Below are 19,055 nucleotides of genomic sequence, written 5' to 3' on the forward strand. Positions count from 1 at the left end.
GAAGTCGGGGGGCCCTGAGCACGGGCTCGGAGGTGAGGGCGGCCTTCACCCGTTGGAACGCGCTCTCTCCGTCTCGGGGTTCCACGGGACCTTCTCTGGTTGCCCCTTCCTGGTCAGGTCTGTCAGGGGAGAGGCTAAGGAGGAAAAGTTAGGGATAAAACATCGGTAATATCCCGCCAACCCCAAAAAGGCCCGTACCTGCGTTTTGGTGGTGGGCCGCGGCGCGGAGAGGATCGCCGCCACTTTCTTCTCCTGGGGTCGAATGAGGCCGCGGCCCACTTGGTAGCCGAGGTACTTGGCTTCGGTGAGGGCCAGGTGACACTTACGGGGGTTGGCGGTCAGTCCCGCCCCGCGGAGTTCCCGATAGCACCTTCCGCAGCCGCTCCAGGTGCTCCTCCCAAGTCTCGGAATTAATGACTACATCGTCCAGGTAGGCGGCCGCGTAGGCCTGGTGGGACCGCAGGAGGATGTCCATTAGCCGCTGGAAGGTGGCGGGAGCCCCATGCAGGCCGAAGGGTAGGACCCGGTACTGCCAGTGGCCACTGGGGGTCGAGAACGCAGTCTTCGGCTTGGCTTGTTCGGTTAGGGGGACCTGCCAGTAGCCCTTGGTGAGGTCGAGGGTTGAAATGTACCGGGCCTTTCCAGGCGGTCCAAGAGTTCATCGACCCGCGGCATGGGGTAGCCATCAAACTCCGAGACTTCGTTTAGGCGGTGGAAGTCATTGCAAAAGCGGAAGGTACCATCGGGCTTTGGAACCATGACGATGGGGCTGGACCAGGGGCTGCATGATGGTTCGATGGTCCCTAACCTCAACATCTCCTGTACCTCCTCCTCAATGGCGTGTCGCCGAGCCTCCGGAACACGATAGGGCCGCTGCCGGACGATCATTCCGGGTGCTGTGCGGATATCGTGCTTGAGTACGTGGGTCCGCCCTGGCTGGGGAGAGAGAACACATCGGTGAACTGACTGACCAGGTGTTGCAGCTCCGACTTTTGGGCGGCCGAGAGATGGGGGTCCATGTCCACAGCCACGGGAGGTTGATGAGCGAGGGCTGCCAGCTGAGGCCCGGACCCGACCCAGCGCTTCAGAAGGTTTATGTGGTACAGTTGGTCCTCTCTGCGTCTTCCGGGCTGCCGGACTCGGTAGGTGACAGGGCCGATCCTTTCCGTGACGGTGTAGGGACCTTGCCACCTGGCCAAGAATTTACAGGCGGCGGGTGGGGACGAGGGACCATGACGTGGTCTCCTGGCTGAAAACTCCCGTGGCTGGGCCGCCCTGTTGTAATGTCGTTGCTGGGCCTGCTGAGCTTTTGCCATGTGCTCCCGGACGATGGGCATGACTCTGTCGATCCTCTCCCCGCATCTCCCGGACATGCTCGATCGTGGAGCGGTGGACGGCCGGGCTGCTGTTCCCAGGCTTCTCGGGCGACATCTAGCAGGCCGCGGGGCTGCCGGCCGAAGAGGAGCTCGAAGGGGGTAAATCCGGTGGAAGCCTGGGGCACCTCCCGGATGCCGAACAACACGTAGGGCAGCATCTTGTCTTCTGCAGCCACTCGCCGCAGCATCTGCTTCAATGTTTGATTGAATCGTTCAACCAGGCCGTCCGTTTGCGGGTGGTATACAGTGGTGCGGAGCTGTTTAATCTTGAGGAGCTTGCAGAGGTCAGCCATCACCCGGGACATGAAGGGGGTGCCCTGGTCAGTCAGTATCTGGGATGGTAAGCCGACCCGACTACTCAGCAGGAAGAGCTCCTGCGCAATGGCTTTCGCGGTGGCTTTGCGAAGGGGGATGGCCTCGGGGGGTAGCGGGTGGCATAGTCCAGGATGACCAGAATGTGTTCATGTCCCCGGGCGGACTTCGGCAGCGGCCCTACTAGGTCCATTCCGATCCGCTCGAAGGGCACCTCAATGATAGGCCCCGGAATCAGCAGGCTGGGGGGAGGGGTGCGTGGAGACGTCCGTTGACAGGTAGGACAGGCCATACAGAAGCGCTTCACCTCGGCCTCCAGGCCTGGCCAGTGGGAACCGGTCGCGGATGCGTCGGATGGTGTTTTGGGCCCCCAGGTGGCCGGCCATGGGATGGGCATGCGCCAGCTCCATCACCGCTCCTGTCTTGGTCCTTGGGACCACCAGCAAGGTTTTTTCCTCCCCCCTTCGCTGTGCGACACAGTACAGAAGGCCGTTTTTTTTGACCACGAAATGAGGTGTTGGGGGGTGGGGGTGCCGGTTGGAGATCCTTCCCTTCGGCGACCCTCACTTGGGCCCAGCAGTGTTTGAGGCGGTCATCCTCGTGCTGCTCCTGGGCAAAAGGCCCCAGCCCCAGCTACCTGCTGGAAGAGGTCATAGAAGAGGTTAGGGTTATGACGGGAAGACTCACCCTCCCTGGGGCTGTCCGAGGCTAGCAGCACGGGGGCGCCGTCGGGGCTTCGTGGACGTCCGGCGCTGGGGGCGGTTCCCGGCGGGGCTGACAGGCTGGCTAGCGGAGGCGAAGAGGCGGTGTCGAACCCCGGCCAATCCCTGCCGAGGAGGACCGGTACAGGCAGCTCCCTGACGATCCCAACTTCCACTGGCCAGGCACCCGGGGGAGGAGCCGTGATAGTGACGCGCCGCGCCGGTACTTCCCTGGTATCGCCGTGGACACAGGTGATGGACAGTCTGGCTTTGGGTTCCGGCCGTGGAGGAAGGACCGTCGGCCTGATAAGGGTGACCCCGCTGCCAGAGTCGAGGAGGGCGAGGACCCCCGGTCGGCCATTTATCTTCACTTCCGCTCGTGGGGCCTGCTTTGGAGGTTCCGTGTGTACGGCACAGCCTGCCAGCCAAGCGCGTCCAGGGGAATGGGGAGCTTCGGTAGGCATGGGCTCATCCTGTGGCCCGGGAACCGCCGGCCTGCCGACTGGTCGCCCTCCGGCGTGCGTCGCTCCTGGACCACCCCTTCGAGGAAAGGGCGGCGGCGCTCGCTCCCCAGCCTCCCGGGTGTTGGGTGGCCTCCGCCAGCTCGATGGCCTCCACCAGCTCGTCGACATTGGAGGGGTTCCGCATACCAGCCGCCTGCCGGAGAGGGCGGGGAAGGGCCCGTAGGAGGCGGTCCACTACTACGCGCTCCGCTACCTGGTGTGCGGTGGGACCCCCGGCCAGTAGCCAATGTTGGGCAAGGCGTGAGAGGTCAGTCACTTGCGCACGAGCGGGCCGCCGTGGATTGTAGGACCAGTCCTGGAACAGTTGGGCGGCGCTAATGGGCGGGACAGTCCAACCCGCCCCAAGATCTCCTTTTTCAAATCTTCATAAGAGCTACTCCGCTCGGGGCCAAGCATAAAGTATGCCCGTTGCGCCTCTCCCGTCAGCAATGGCGCCACGATCCGCGCCCACTCGTCCCTGCGCCACACCTCCCGGGCAGCGATCGCCTCGAACATCTGAAGGAAGGTCTCGACGTCATCATGCCCCGTCATCTTCGGGATGAGCTGGGTAGCCTGGGCTCGGGGGGGGGTCAGGTAGCAGAGTTCGCGGGGCGGCGGCCATGCGGATGGCGGCGAGCTCTCGTTCCGTTTCCCCTTGTCGGGAGGCCATGTGCTCCATGATCTGTTGCTGGCGGATGCTCACCTCGGTGAGGTGCTTCAGCAGATCTTCCATCGTTGGGGGAGGAGCGCCACCTGGGGAAACAGGAAGGGGACGTGAGAAAACTAATCCGGTGAGAGTGAATGTGGTGGGATCCTGGTCGGTAACTTCTTCACTGTTATGCCTGCATTCTCCACCAGTGTGACGGGGTGAAGAAGCACACGACACGAGGATCAAGTTGAGTTCCCCGAAGGGTGGATTTTATTGGGGTGGTGCAGGGAAAAATAGCCAACGTGAGGGGTTCCGGTGCTCAGTGCTCAGCCTTCTCTTCCTCCCTCGGTGAGCAGTGCTGTGTGGGTCCGTGAAGTTCGTGTCTTTAGCGGGCTGGCGGTCACACGCTGCTGTCTGGAGGAGAAACACAGAGAATTGTTAGCTGAGTCCTTGGGAGACATCTCACCTCTCTGTGTTCGTCGGTGCCACTTATAAAGCCCGTCTGCAATGGGCTGCAGATGTGACCGCTCAGCCCATAATGAGCAGGTGCAGGTGTGCCTGCTCTGTTTCCAGGGCGACGCTGATGAGAGCTCGGGACACGCGTCACAATATATATATATATACACATACAGTACAGGTCAAAAGTTTGGAAACATTATTTTTTTTGTTTTTAAAAAAATTTCCTCCTCCCAACAAACCCTCAATTAATTTAACAAAAAAAAAAAAAAAAAAATATTTAATATTGTGATATATTATTACAATTTAAAATAATTGTTTTTAAATTTATTATACTTTAAATTATCATTTATTTCTGTGATGCAAAGCTGAATTTTAGGATCATTATCACATGATCCTTTAGAAATCATTCTAATATGATGATTCATTATCAAAGTTGGAAACAGTTCTGCTGCTTAATATTTTTTCAGAACATGTGATACTATTTTATGATACTTTGATGAATAAAAATTAAAAAAAAAAAAAGAAGCTATGTTTTTAAAATATAAATATTTTGTAATAACAATATGCACTACTGGTCAGTAATTTGGGGTCAGTATTTTTTTTTTCTTTCTTTTTTTTAAATAAAATCAATACTTTTATTCAGCAAGGATGTGTTAAATTGATAAAACGTGATAGTACAGAAAATATATTATTAGAATATATATTATTAGAATTTTTTTTTTTTTTGAATAAATGCAGTTCTTTTTAACCTTTTATTCATCAAATACATTAGACAGCAGAACTGATTCCAACACTCATAATAAATCAGAATATTAGAATGATTTCTAAATGATCATGTGATAGAGTGGATGTTACATGTGACACTGAAGGCTGGAGTAATGATGCTGAAAATTCAGCTTTGCATCACAGGAATAAATTATTTTTTTAAGTATATTCAAATAGAAAACTATTATTTTAAGTTGTAATAATATTTCACAATATTACTGTTTTTTTCTGTATTTTTGATCAAATAAATGCAGGCTTGATGAGCAGAAGAGACTTCTTTCAAAAACATTAAAAATAGTAATGTTTCCAAACTTTTGACCTGTACTGTGTATATCTATCTATCTATCTATCTATCTATATATATATATATATATATATATATATATATATATATATATATATATATATATATATATATATATATATATATATATATATATATTTAACTGCATTTACCGCTATTTCAGACAATGGAATAAACTGCCAGTGGGATCTCCATATCTCAGCTCTGGAAAAGGTTAGACAGCTAGAACATACATCCCTGTCTTAGTCTCAGTGCCCTCTATCAGAATCCAGAGTTTCAAGAAGATTGGATAAAGTATTTTTTTTCAGACCCCCCAAAAAATCTCTAAGGTTTAAAGGTGTCCTTGTAGTTATTTTGGGTCGAAAAAATTATTGAATTATAAAAGATCCCACCTGCAATCCATTTAATGGGCCTTCTGTACAGGGCCCGTGGACACATGTTAATAAAGTGTCTCTTTGATGAAGCCACCTCTAGAAATATGGCACATAGTCTTAGAGTTTGTACTTGACTAACTGGGGCCAAGGTCAGGAAGCAGACAGACTGGTTAATCCGACCGTCTGCTAGCCGCCTCATGTCACAGAAATCAGTTAATTCTCAGCACATAGAGACTCTTTACCTAGATATCACACTATAGAAAATACAAAAAAAAAAAAAAAAAAAAAACAAAACAAATTAAGAGTAACAACTTAATTGATGTTCAACAAATAAAAAACAGATGCAATACAGATAAACAAATGATAAAGCTTGGCTTATTGACTATCAGGTCCCTTTCTACGAAAACTACTTTTTGTAAATGGTATGATCACTGTTCATAACCTAGATGTGCTCGTTTGCCAGAAACCTGGCTAAAACCTGATGATCACATTATTTTAAATAGATAATATTTATTTATACAAAGACCCCAAGATTACGGTTATATACATGAGACACGTGCAGAGGGTAAAGGGGAAGGTGTTGCATCAATTTTTAACAATGTTTTCAGTATTTCTCAGAGGGCGGGCTTCAAATATAACTCATTTGAAGTAATGGTGCTTCATATAACATTGTCCGGAGAAACAAGTGTTAATGATAAATCCCTTGTGATGCTTGTACTGGCTACTGTATACAGGCCACCCGGGCACCATACAGACTTTATTAAAGAATTTGTTGATTTTATATATGAGTTAGTGCTGGCTGCAGATAAAGTTTCAATTGTTAGTGATTTTAATATCCATGTTAATAATGAAAAAGATGCATTGGGATCAGCATTTATAGACATTCTGAACTCTGTTAGGCTTCGACAACATGTCTCAGGACCTACTCACTGTCGAAATCATACTCTAGATTTAATACTGTCACATGGAATTGATGTTGATGGTGTTGAAATGCAGCCAAGTGATGATATCTCAGATCATTATCTAGTCTTGTGCAAACTTCATATAGCTAAATCTGTAAATTCTACTCCTTGTTACAAGTATGGTAGAACCATCACTTCTACCACAAAAGACTGCTTTGTAAGTAATCTTCCTGAATTATCCCAATTCCTTAGCATATCCAAAACCTCAGAACAACTTGATGATGTAACAGAAACTATGGACTCTATTTTATCTAGCATTTTAAATACAGTTGCTCCTTTACGCTTAAGGAAGATTAAGGAAAACAGTCTGACACCATGGTTTAATGAGCACACTCTAAAGAGAGCAGCCCGGAAAATGGAGCGCAGCTGGAGGAAAACAAAACTAAAGGTATTTCATATTGCTTGGTGGGAAAGTGACCTATCCTACAGAAAAGCATTAAAAACTGCTAAATCTGAATATTTTTTGTCTCTTTTAGAAGAAAACAAACATAACACCAGGTATTTATTCAATACAGTGGCTAAATTAACGAAAAATTAAGCATTAACAAGTGTTGACATTTCCAGTATCAGTAATGCAGTAATGACTTTATGACCTACTTTACTTCTAAGATCAATACTATTAGAGATAAAATTGTAACCATGCAGCCATCAGCTATAGTATCGCATCAGACAGCATGCTATAGATTGCCTGAGGAACAATTCCACTCATCCTCTACTACAGGAGAGGAAGAATTGTATGAACTTGTTAAATCATCTAAACCAACAACATGTATGTAAGACCCTATTCCATCTAAGCTACTAAAAGAGGTATTTCCAGAAGTTATAGATCCTCTTCTGACTATTATTAATTCACCATTGTCATTAGGATATGTCCCCAAAACCTTCAAACTGGCTGTTATTAAGCCTCTCATCAAAAAAAAATAAATAAATAAAAAAAAAATACAGACCAATCTCGAATCTACCTTTTCTGTCCAAGATACTAGAAAAGGTAATATCCTCACAATTATATTCCTTCTTAGAGAAAAATGGTGTCTGTGAGGATTTCCAGTCAGGATTTAGACCGTATCATAGTACTGAGACTGCTCTAATTAGAGTTACAAATGACATGCTCTTATCATCTGATCATGGTTGTGTCTCTCTATTAGTGCTATTGGATCTTAGTGCTGTGTTTGACACTATTGAAAACAACATTCTTTTGCATAGACTAGAAAACTTTGTTGGCATTAATGGAAGTACATTAGCATGATTCAAATTGTACTTATATGACTGCCATCAGTTCGTAGCAGTGAATGAAGAGGTATCATATCGATGACAAGTGCAGTATGGAGTACCTCAAGGCTCAGTACTAGGGGCGTTACTCTTCACGCTTTACATGTTACCCTTGGGAGATATCATCAAGAAACACAGTGTTAGCTTTCACTGTTATGCTGTTATACCAAATTTAGGAATAACCTACCTAACATTGTTCGGGAGGCAGACACACTCTTGCAGTTTTAATCTAGATTAAAATCCCATCTCTTTAACCCTTAAAGACCTAGAACATTTTGGGGGCGCCTGACACACCTGCATTTTTTAACACAATACCAGTCAATACCAGTTTGCTAAAGCAGTAATATTGTTCAACAATTTTACTATTTAAAATAACTGCTTTCTATTTGAATATATTTTACAATTTAACCCTCTGAAGTCGATTAACGTGGGTACGCGTTTTGAGGCATTTTCTCCTGATAACCCCGAAAAGAACTTAAATTACACTTTCAGTTTTGAGCGTACAGATAAGAGCAATACATCAATTGAATCTGTAAAGGGTCTACTTTTATTTGTATCCACACATAATAACAACAAAACTTTGTGCATTTATAAAATAAAGAAAACAAACGGAGTGCGCTGTCTGCAGCCTTGGTCTGCGGTGATCTTCATTCAGAAATGTGTCATTAAAATGAACTGCAACTCAGTGAATACTCAACACAGAGACATGAGAGATAGATCTATAGAAAGCTTGACATGTCTACTTTTACACTGAGCAAGTGCTACCAAAAACAAATATTCTGTGATAAAGTAATCCATATGAAAACAACGTGATGTCCGTCTTTCACGTCTCCCTTCATTATATCTAATGCGACCACGCCCACGCCCCAAGCGCACTATTGATATTATAATCTTGAAGATTGCGAACCGCCCTCATCAGAGCAAACAAAGCAGCGAGACTGTACTTCACGTTTTTTAAATGTTACTGTTCGCTTCGCGCTGAGAGGAATAAGACATAACTCACCTCAATAAGACCACTGAGAGGAATAAGATTTGGATTACTTCAGAAAGAAGTCTTCTTTATTATTAATCTACTTGTATTAGTTTTCATATAACTTATACACATTTTACTAGTTAGATTTTTTCCAGACTATAATTCCTGACTAAATGTATAATCAGGTGAAACATTATGAAGTTTCATTTACATCATCTCAATGTTTCACCATGTCAGGATGTTTTTTTTTTATGTTCTATAACATAGACAGCGATACGATATAAAAGTAATATGAGTTATAATGTTGCTAGCTTAATGTCAGTAATAATGATTAGACAAAACTTTACTGAGATAGGCTATTCTCTGTTCACAAATATAGCCATATATGTTTATAACTATATATATTGTATAAGCCTTCATACAAAGCATGCTTGTGTTTTCAAGAATGTAACTAAGCTTCTGTTCATCAATATCTGCTCTGGTGTAAATAATAATAATAAAAAAAGTCTATCAAGTAAGCTGTAAATATCACTGACAATAAATGTTCTATTTGGTAATTGTGTTCTTTTTTTCCTGTAAATTACTAATAGTATCAGTGAACATCACAATAATGTTAATAATGCAGTTTATTTGCGTAAACAGCATGCTTACTTTTTTATTTCAGATAAATAATAACCTGTTGCAAAGCAAGCCAATGCAAATAAGCAGCCCACTCAAGAACCTGGAACACAGCTAAGACCAAGCGAGGCACACTCCCATCTCTTCAAAGTCTCTTCAAAAAAATATGTCCTTCAGAGCACATTCACAATATACATTTTGGAAATGCCAGGTATGTGATGTTCATTTATATATTTCAACATGACACATGAGCCTGCATTTATTTGATCCAAAATACAGAAAGTTGCATTTGCTAAAACAGTAATATTGTGAAATATGTTTGCTATTTAAAATAACAGCTTTCTATTTGAATATATTTTAAAATGTAATATATTCCTGTGATCAAAGCTAAATTTTCAGCATCATTATTCCAGTCTTACTCCAAGCGTAAGAATATACACTATACCATTTAAAAGCTGGAATATATATATATAACTTATTTAGCACACAAGTGATGATAAATACAATAATCATGTTAGAAACGATGCTGTTCTTTCAATTAATGAAAAAATCATATCTTTTCAAAATTAATAGTAATAATAATAACAATAAATGTTTTTTGAGTAACAAATCAGAATATTGGAATGATTTCTGAAAGATTGTGTGACTGGAGTAATGATGCTAAAAATTCAGCTTTGAAAGTCAGCTTTGATTGTTCCTAATATACTGTTTAACTGCACTCGCAAGTGAATCTCAAGTTATTTTGTAGGATAATTAAATATATTCTAAATAAACCACAAACCTAAAAATATATACATTTATTTTGTCATCACATTCTTTCTTGTAACTCTTCCCTCTCGGTCACTCACCTGCCTGAAAGGCTCATTATGCAGCTCATTATGTGGGTCTTTGTCTTCTCAGGTGTGAATCACAAAAATATTCATGATAGTTGACGCCTACTCGCATATGCCCTTTTGAAACAAAAAGTGTCTTAGAAATTTTAAATTAATCTATTGTTTTCTGTGAGTGAGTAAACAAGATGATTTTCACATCATTTTGAAGCAAAAGTTCTAGGCTACAAGCTCTAGGTTTGACAATCTTGTGAACAAATGCTCTGTATGTGTTTTATGACCTTATTTCAGTGACTTTAAAATTATAGTTTTTTACGAACCACGCATAAACGTTGTTTTCTCAAAAACACAATCATGTACATGCATGCTATTTACATATTATTGTAGCCCAGTTTGTAATGATTACAGTGTTATTAGACTTTAGCCATGTATCTATTTATAAGCAACTGAAAAAAGCACAAAAGTCAGGGGATGTCAAAATTTCTCCAGGCCCCCAAAACCCCCCAGACCTCAGAGGATTAATGTATTCCTGTGATCAGCTAAATTTTCAGCATCCAGTCTTGCTGTTCTTTCAATTTATCAAAAAAAAAAAAAACTGAAAAAAATATTCTCAGCTCTTTTCAACATTAATAATAATAATAATAATAAAAATAAATGTTTTTTTTTTTTTTTTTTTTTTTGTAAAAAATCAGAATATTAGAAGGATTTCTGAAGGATCGTGTGACTGGAGTAATGATGCTAAAAATTCAGCTTTGAAAGTCAGCTTTGATTGTTCCTAATAAAATGTTTAACTGCACTTGCAAGTGAATCTCAAATGATTTTGTGGGATAATTAAATATATTCTAAATAAACTACAAACATAAAAATATATACATTTATTTTGTCCTCACATTCTTTCTTGTAACTCTTCCCTCTCAGTCACATACCTGGCTGAAAGGCTCATTATGCAGCTCATTATGCAGGGCTTTGTCTTTTCAAAAGACAAAGGAGAGGAAGAATTGTATAAACTTGTTAAATCACCTAAACCAACAACATGTATGTCACAAATATTCACACAAATATTCATGATAGTTGACGCCTACTTGCATATGCCCTTTACAATCAAAAAGTGTCTTAGAAAATTGAAATCAATCTATTGTTTTCTGTGAGTAAACAAGATGATTTTCACATCATTCTGAAGCAAAAATACTAGGCTACAAGCTCCAGGTTTGACAGTCTTGTGAACTAATGTTGTGTATTTGTTTTATGACCTTATTTCAGTGACTTCAAAATTTTAGTTTTTCACTAACCAAGCATAAACATTGTTTTCTCAAAAACACAATCATGTACATACATGCTATTTACATATTATTGTAGCCCAGTTTGTACTGAATACAGTGTTTTCAGACTTTAGCCATGTATATGTTTAGAAGCTACTGAAAAAAATCAGGGCATGTCAAAACTTCTCCAGGCCCCCAAAAACCTCTAGACCTCAGAGGGTTAAAGTCTCAATTTCCCTTTTGTTTTCTCTAAGAATGAATGAAATAACAGAATTTTAAGAAAAATGCAAGCAACAATTGGGTGTTGTTTACTGTGTACTCAAACAGAAACTCCTAAAGTTATGATATTTTTCTTTAGAAAGTTGTATCTGGGTGTTTTATGCTTCCAAATAAAATTTTGTTTAAATATAACATTCCCCAAGCAAGTTATAGCCATTTATTACAATATTTTTATCTGCACTTTTAATTGAAAAATAGCCTTATTTCGCTTACTAACAATAGAGATGTGTCCAAAAACATTTAGGTAGTAAAGAATTATCAGATATGTGTACCGCTGTTTCATGGTTGCTGTAACAGGGCTGATGAGACGTGAGACATGCGGATCCATACGCAAGCTTTTATTGGACAGAGATGTGGTCATAACGGGCATGAGTCAAACACTGGCAAACAGGTATATCAAGGGCAAGACAAAGAATATTCCTAGGGAAAGCGTGGATCTTTGAGGGCTAAGCAAGAGGGCTAAGCAAGAGAGGTAATCCAGAATTCAGATCAAAGGGTCAAAACACGAGTAACAGAGTAAGGCAAGAAAAAGACTAAACTATGAAAACTAGAAACTAAGATAAGACTAAGAAAACTAGAAACTGAAACAAAACTATGAAATCTATAAACCAAAACAAGACTATGAAAACAAACACGGAATGGCTTGGTATCGCAGCTATTGCTAGGAGAGGGATATGTGCAGAACGATACTTGGCAGTGTGTGAAAGGAACTCCAGTGCTTATAAAGCATGTCTGATTGATTGTGCTGTATGTGTAATTGGTCTCAGGTGCATGGTGTGATTGTTATCAGGTGAGCAGGAGATTGATGACAGCTGTGTGCAATCAGTGTAATGGATGATGGGAAATGTAGTCCAGGGTATGTGTAACAGTCTGTGTAATGTGAGAGTCCAAGTAGTGTCCGGGTGACCTCTGGTGGTGAGTGAACGGAAGTTCGAAGACCGGATTCATGACAGTTGTTTTTGGTTTGTTTTATGTCAAAGTTCCCGTGTGTTTTTCTGGGCTTTTTCAGAGAGTTTTCTCATGCAAATGTGTACGACAGACTTTACGACAGACTTTACTTTCACTTTGCATTCGTTCATATTTCCAAAGAAATATGTTAAATAGTGGTTCAAAAGACCAAAACCTATGTTTATTGGTTGAATATGGGACAGTTTAACCAATCTGGGCATGGGGGTGGGACTGAGCATCAGCAATCGTTTCTGTCTGGCTTAGGAGAACGAAATGTATTGGTCTCTTCTGACGAATCAATGTTGTCAAAATGTGATGACGTAATCACATACACTACGGAGTCTCTGAATATCCAAATGAGACCAGGACAACTAGATGAGCCCCAGACACAGATACCCTGTAAAGACCTTTTCTCAGACGACTACCGGGACAAGACCACAGGAACCAGTTGAGTCCTCTGCACAATGTGACTTTGTTGCAGCCTGGAATTGAACTGCTGGTTTCGTCTGGCCAGAGGAGAACTGAGCCTGGTTTCTCCCAAGGTTTTTTCTCCATTCTGTCACCGATGGAGTTTTGGTTCCTTGTCGCTGTCGCCTCTGGCTTGCTTAGTTGGGGACACTTCATTTACAGTGATATCGTTGACTTGATTTTACAGATACTATTTAAACTGAACTGAGCTGAATGATGACATCACTGAATTCAATGACGAACTGCCTTTAACTGAAAAATTAGTGTTTACTATTGTCATTTTGCATTATTGACACACTATTTTCCTAATTAATGTTGTTCAGTTGCTTTGACACAATCTTTATTGTTAAAAGCACTATATAAATAAAGGTGACTTGACTAATAGTGTATAATTTGCGTAAAAAGGATGTAAAATTTAAAAGATCCCACCTACAATGTATTTATTGTGCCTTGTGTACAGGGCCCGTGGACACATGTTAATAAAGTGTATTTTTCATGAGTATGAGTGATATTGTTGATGAAACCACCTCTACTTTAATCAGGACACTGAATGAAACCCATTCGTGCAAGTTTCAGGTCATACATTTGTGTAATTTGCATAAAAAACAAATGTCCATGGAACCACTATGAAGGGCCCGCTGAATAAATTGGAAATGGGATGTTTGATTTTGATGTTTGTTGTGTGATGTGTATTTTTCATAAATGTGAGGTATATTGTTGAGGAAACGACCTCTACAGTGAGGACCTTCAATACAGGGCCTGTGGACACGTTAATAAAGTGTATTTTTCATAAACCTGAGTGATATTGTTGATGAAACCACCTTTACCATACTCTGCAGACTCAGTGGAACTCAATCATGTCAGGTCCATGTCATAATAGTGTATAATTTGCATAAAAAAATGAATGTCCATGGAACCACTATTGAGGGCCCGCTTAATAACATGCTGCACAACTCCTTGTTCAAGCTCTTGTTCTGTCCAGGCTAGACTATTGCAACGCTCTCTTGGCAGGTCTTCCAGCCAGTTCTATCAAACCTTTGCAATTAATCAGCACATAAATTTTTAATGAGCCGAAAAGAATACACGTCACACCTCTATTTATCAGTTTGCACTGGCTACCAATAGCTGCTCACATAAAATTCAAGGCATTGATGTTTGCATACAAAACCACCACTGGCTCTGCACCCCTTTACCTAAATTCATTACTTCAGACTTATGTGCCCTCTAGAAGCTTACGTTCTGCAAGTGAACATCGCTTGATTGTGCCATCCCAAAGAAGCACAAAGTCACTTTTACGGACTTTTAAATTAAATGTTCCCTCCTGGTGGAATGACCTGCCCAACTCAATCCGAGCAGCTGAGTCCTTAGCCATCTTCAAGAATCGGCTTAAAACACATCTCTTCCATCTTTATTTGACCCTCTAACTTTTTCACTCACTATTCTAATTCTATTTAAAAAAAAAAAAAAATCTAACTACCTTTCTAATCTTTTTGTATTCTATCTATTTTCTTTTCATTTATTATACAATTATAAAAAAAAAATTCTATTCTATCTGTTTTCTTTTTATTTATTATATTATTCAAAAGCCCTTGCTACGTATACTGTGTTTAGGCTAACTGAGACTTGTTATAACACTTATATATCATTGCTCTTTTGTTGTTTTTGATTGCTTCCATTGTCCTCATTTGTAAGTCGCTTTGGATAAAAGCGTCTGCTAAATGACTAAATGTAAATGTAAATGTAATAAGTTGCAAATGGGATTTTTCTTTATGTTTGATTTAAAATAACAGTCATATTGGGGCCAGGGCCTAGAGGCTTTGAATGCTTGACCGTGGAGCCCTCACGTACCACGTGGAAAAGGGCCAAATTCCTCAGTGTTCGGGAAGACTTTTAAAAGAAATCAGCAAAAATATTCAAGGGAAAATACAGACATGTGCTCGCCCCTTTTCTGATGTTTTGACCCCTAAATGAGCTCGTAGGGTCATCAAACTTTTCCGCCTGATTGAGGGGGTCCCCTTGAGACAAAGATTTCACATTGGCTCAATCGGACCCTTCTGAGCCGGGTCCACAAAACCACTAGGCCGAACCCATTCAAATAAGCTGAAAGTGGGACTTTTTTTGGAAGGTCCCTGGAGGCAGAAATCGCACACGCAGTTGCATCAGGAGCTATGGAGCGATGTGCCGAAAGGGCCCGGGCCCGGGACACCAAAAAAGATTTTTCGTGGTTTTTCATCTGTTTCATCAAGTCAATGGGAGAGAACCAGAAACAGGCCCGATTTAAGTGAGACACGCAGCCGGAATTAAAAGGCTTAAGAAGCAGCTAGAGCCCTCAAACTCAGTGTGGTGCCCACAACGGGGGTGCGTGCTGAGTTTTGAGGTACCGTGACCTTCTGTCTCCTTGCAGCAGACATCCCGCTTCCCATTTAAGCGGGTAACTATTTCATAGACGCGCGTTCCCTTTTTTGACCTGTTGAGGAGGGTAAGCCACAAACATTCATTGCCAAAGAAGCTGGCTGTTCAAAGAGTGCTGTATCCTAGCATGTTAACAGAAAGTTGAGTGGAAGGAAAAGGTGTGGAAGAAAAAGATGCACAACCAACCAGAGAACCGCAGCATTATGAGGATTGTCAAGCAAAATCGATTCAAGAATTTCACAAGGAATGGACTGAGGCTGGGGTCAAGGCATCAAGAGCCACCACACACAGGCATGTCAAGGAATTTGGCTACAGTTGTTGTATTCCTCTAGTTAAGTCAATGCTGAACCACAGACAATGTCAAAGGCGTCTTACCTGGGCTAAGGAGAAGAAGAACTAGACTGTTGCCCAGTGGTCTAACGTCCTCTTTTCAGATGAGAGCAAGTTTTGTATTTCATTTGGAAACCAAGGTCCTAGAGTCTGGAGGAAGGGTGGAGAAGCTTATAGCCCAAGTTACTTGAAGTCCAGTGTTAAGTTTCCACAGTCTGTGATGATTTGGGGTGCAGTGTCATCTGCTTGTGTTGGTCCATTGTATTTTTTGAAAATCAAAGTCACTACACCTGTTTACCAAGTAATTTTGGAGCACTTCATGCTTCCTTCTGCTGACCAAGATGCTGATTTCATTTTCCAGCAGGATTTGGTACCTGCCCACACTGCCAAAAGCACCAAAAGTTGGTTAAATGACCATAGTGTTGGTGTGCTTGACTGGCCAGCAAACTCACCAGACCTGAACCCCATAGAGAATCTGTGGGGTATTGTCAAGAGGAAAATGAGAAACAAGAGACCAAAAAAATGCAGATGAGCTGAAGGCCACTGTCAAAGAAACCTGGTCTTCCATACCACCTCAGCAGTGCCACAAACTGATCACCTCCATGCTACACCGAATTGAGGCAGTAATTAAAGCAATAGGAGCCCCTACCAAGTATTGGGTACATGTACAGTAAATCAACATACTCTGAGGTGTAGGTCCTCAAGGTTACATCACAAGGCTGAAGTTTACATTTTTTAAACCTTTTTCTGTACAAAGTCTCTTAAATGATGGAGATGGCTGCTCCTGTATCAACCTCCATCTTTACCTTAACACCATTACATCAGATCATTACCATGTATGGTTTTACATACTCACTGTTCCCTTTTAATGCAAACAGCCCACAGTCCTTATCCATATCTGACTCCACGGAGGGTTGGTTCAAATCCTCACTGGAGTCTGTGTCCATTGGTCATACAAGCTGATCTGCGCTCCATTTATCCTTTAAAGTATTGGGCGTAATCTTCTTTTTTGACCACGTCGCGATCTCTCCCTCGTTGACTGTTTCAGTAGAAATGTATTTTGTCTCGCGTTCCCAAAACGGCTTATTCGCAGCTCATGATTTTGAGAAACAGCCGCTGTTTTTCTCCGGTCCTTTCTGTGGCGTGGCATTTTTACAGGCACGATCCAGATATCCTTTTTTTCCACAGGCTCAGCATTGAAAGTGTTTGTATTTGCAACTGGATGCAGCATGTCCCTTTCCTAGATACCGGTAACAGGGATTTTGCTCGCCCTTTTCGCGACTGCTTTTCCCCATTTTTTTCCTCCACTCCTGGATGCTCTCTAGCCGGCTTGGCATAACTCACACCGTCAGTTCAGAGCGGCGTGTGCTGAAAGGCTTTTAAACTGGTCACAGTACATTCAAAATTGTTCACAATGTCCAATACCTTAGGCCAGGTCAGCGGTTCAGCGTAAACTGCACTTAAAAGCCGAGCTCGTAAATCCTTGCTGCATATACCGTAAATAAGCTGGTCCCACAACTGTTCTTCCAATTAAAGGCCAAACTTGCTAATCCCTTTAACGCAGCCACATATTCGGACAGGGATTCCTCATTCAGCTGCTTCCGTGCACGGAAACTACAAACCCGATTCCAAAAAAGTTGGGACACTGTAAAAATTGTGAGTAAAAAATGAATGGAATAATTTACAAATCTCATAAACTTATATTTTATTCACAATAGAATATAAATAACATATCAAATGTTGAAAGTGCAACATTTTGAAATGTCATGCCAACTATTGGCTCATTTTTTGGATTTCAGGAGAGCTACACATTCCAAAAAAGTTGGGACAGGTACCAATAAGAGACCGGAAAAGTTAAATGTACATATAAGGACCAGCTGGAGGACAAATTTGCAACTTATTAGGTCAATTGGCAACATGATTGGGTATAAAAAAAAACTCTCAGAGTAGCAGTGTCTCTCAGAAGTCAAGATGGGCAGAGGATCACCAATTCCCCCAATGCTGCGGCGAAAAATAGTGGAGCAATATCAGAAAGGAGTTTCTTAGAGAAAAATTGCAAAGAGTTTGAAGTTATCATCATCTACAGTGAATAATATCATCCAAAGATTCAGAGAATCTGGAACAATCTCTGTGTGTAAGCGTCAAGGCCGGAAAACCATACTGGATGCCCGTGATCTTCAGGCCCTTAGACGGCACTGCATCACATACAGGAATGCTACTGTAATGGAAATCATAACATGGGCTCAGGAATACTTCCAGAAAACAGTGTCGGTGAACACAATCCACCGTGCCATTCACCGGTGCCGGCTTAAACTCTATAGGTCAAAAAAGAAGCCATATCTAAACATGATCCAGAAGCGCAGGCGTTTTCTCTGGGCCAAGGCTCATTTAAAATGGACTGTGGCAAAGTGGAAAACTGTTCTGTGGTCAGACGAATCAAAATTTGAAGTTCTTTTTGGAAAACTGGGACGCCATGTCATCCGAACTAAAGAGGGCAGCGCACAGTTCAGAAGCCTGCATTTATGACGGTATGGGGTTGCATGAGTGCATGGGCATCTTACACATCTGGAAAGGCACCATCAATGCTGAAAGGTATATCCAAGTTCTACAACAACATATGCTACCATCCAGACTACGTCTCTTTCAGGGAAGACCTTGCATTTTCCAACAGGACAATGCCAGACCACATACTGCATCAATTACAACATCATGGCTGTGTAGGAGAAGGATCCGGGTACTGAAATGGCCAGCCTGCATTCCAGATCTTTCACCCATAGAAAACATTTGGCACATCATAAAGAGGAAGATGCGACAAAGAAGACCTAAGATAGTTGAGCAACTAGAAGCCTGTATTAGACAAGAATCGGACAACATTCCTGTTCCTAAACTTGAGCAACTTGTCTCCTCAGTCCCCAGACTGAGAAGAGGGGATGCCACACAGTGGTAAACATGGCCTTGTCCCAACTTTTTGGAGATGTGTTGATGCCATGAAATTCAAAGTCAAATTTGAATGTCATCTATGTTGTATTTTGAATAAAATATTGAAATTTGAAACTTCCACCTCATTGCATTCTGTTTTTATTCACAATTTGTACAGTGTCCCAAATTTTTTGGAATCGGTTTTATATATCTTTCACTCAAGACATTTTTCTTGGATACATAGAAGTCTCTGAGCACACTGTGGAGATGAGAGTCAGCTCCGTAAATTTCATTTTGCAGCCGACAAGAAAACATTAGTTTATTAATAAATAATTAAAATGTCTC

The sequence above is a fragment of the Cyprinus carpio genome, unplaced genomic scaffold (assembly GCF_018340385.1).
Source record: "Cyprinus carpio isolate SPL01 unplaced genomic scaffold, ASM1834038v1 S000006481, whole genome shotgun sequence".
NCBI lineage: Eukaryota > Metazoa > Chordata > Actinopteri > Cypriniformes > Cyprinidae > Cyprinus > Cyprinus carpio.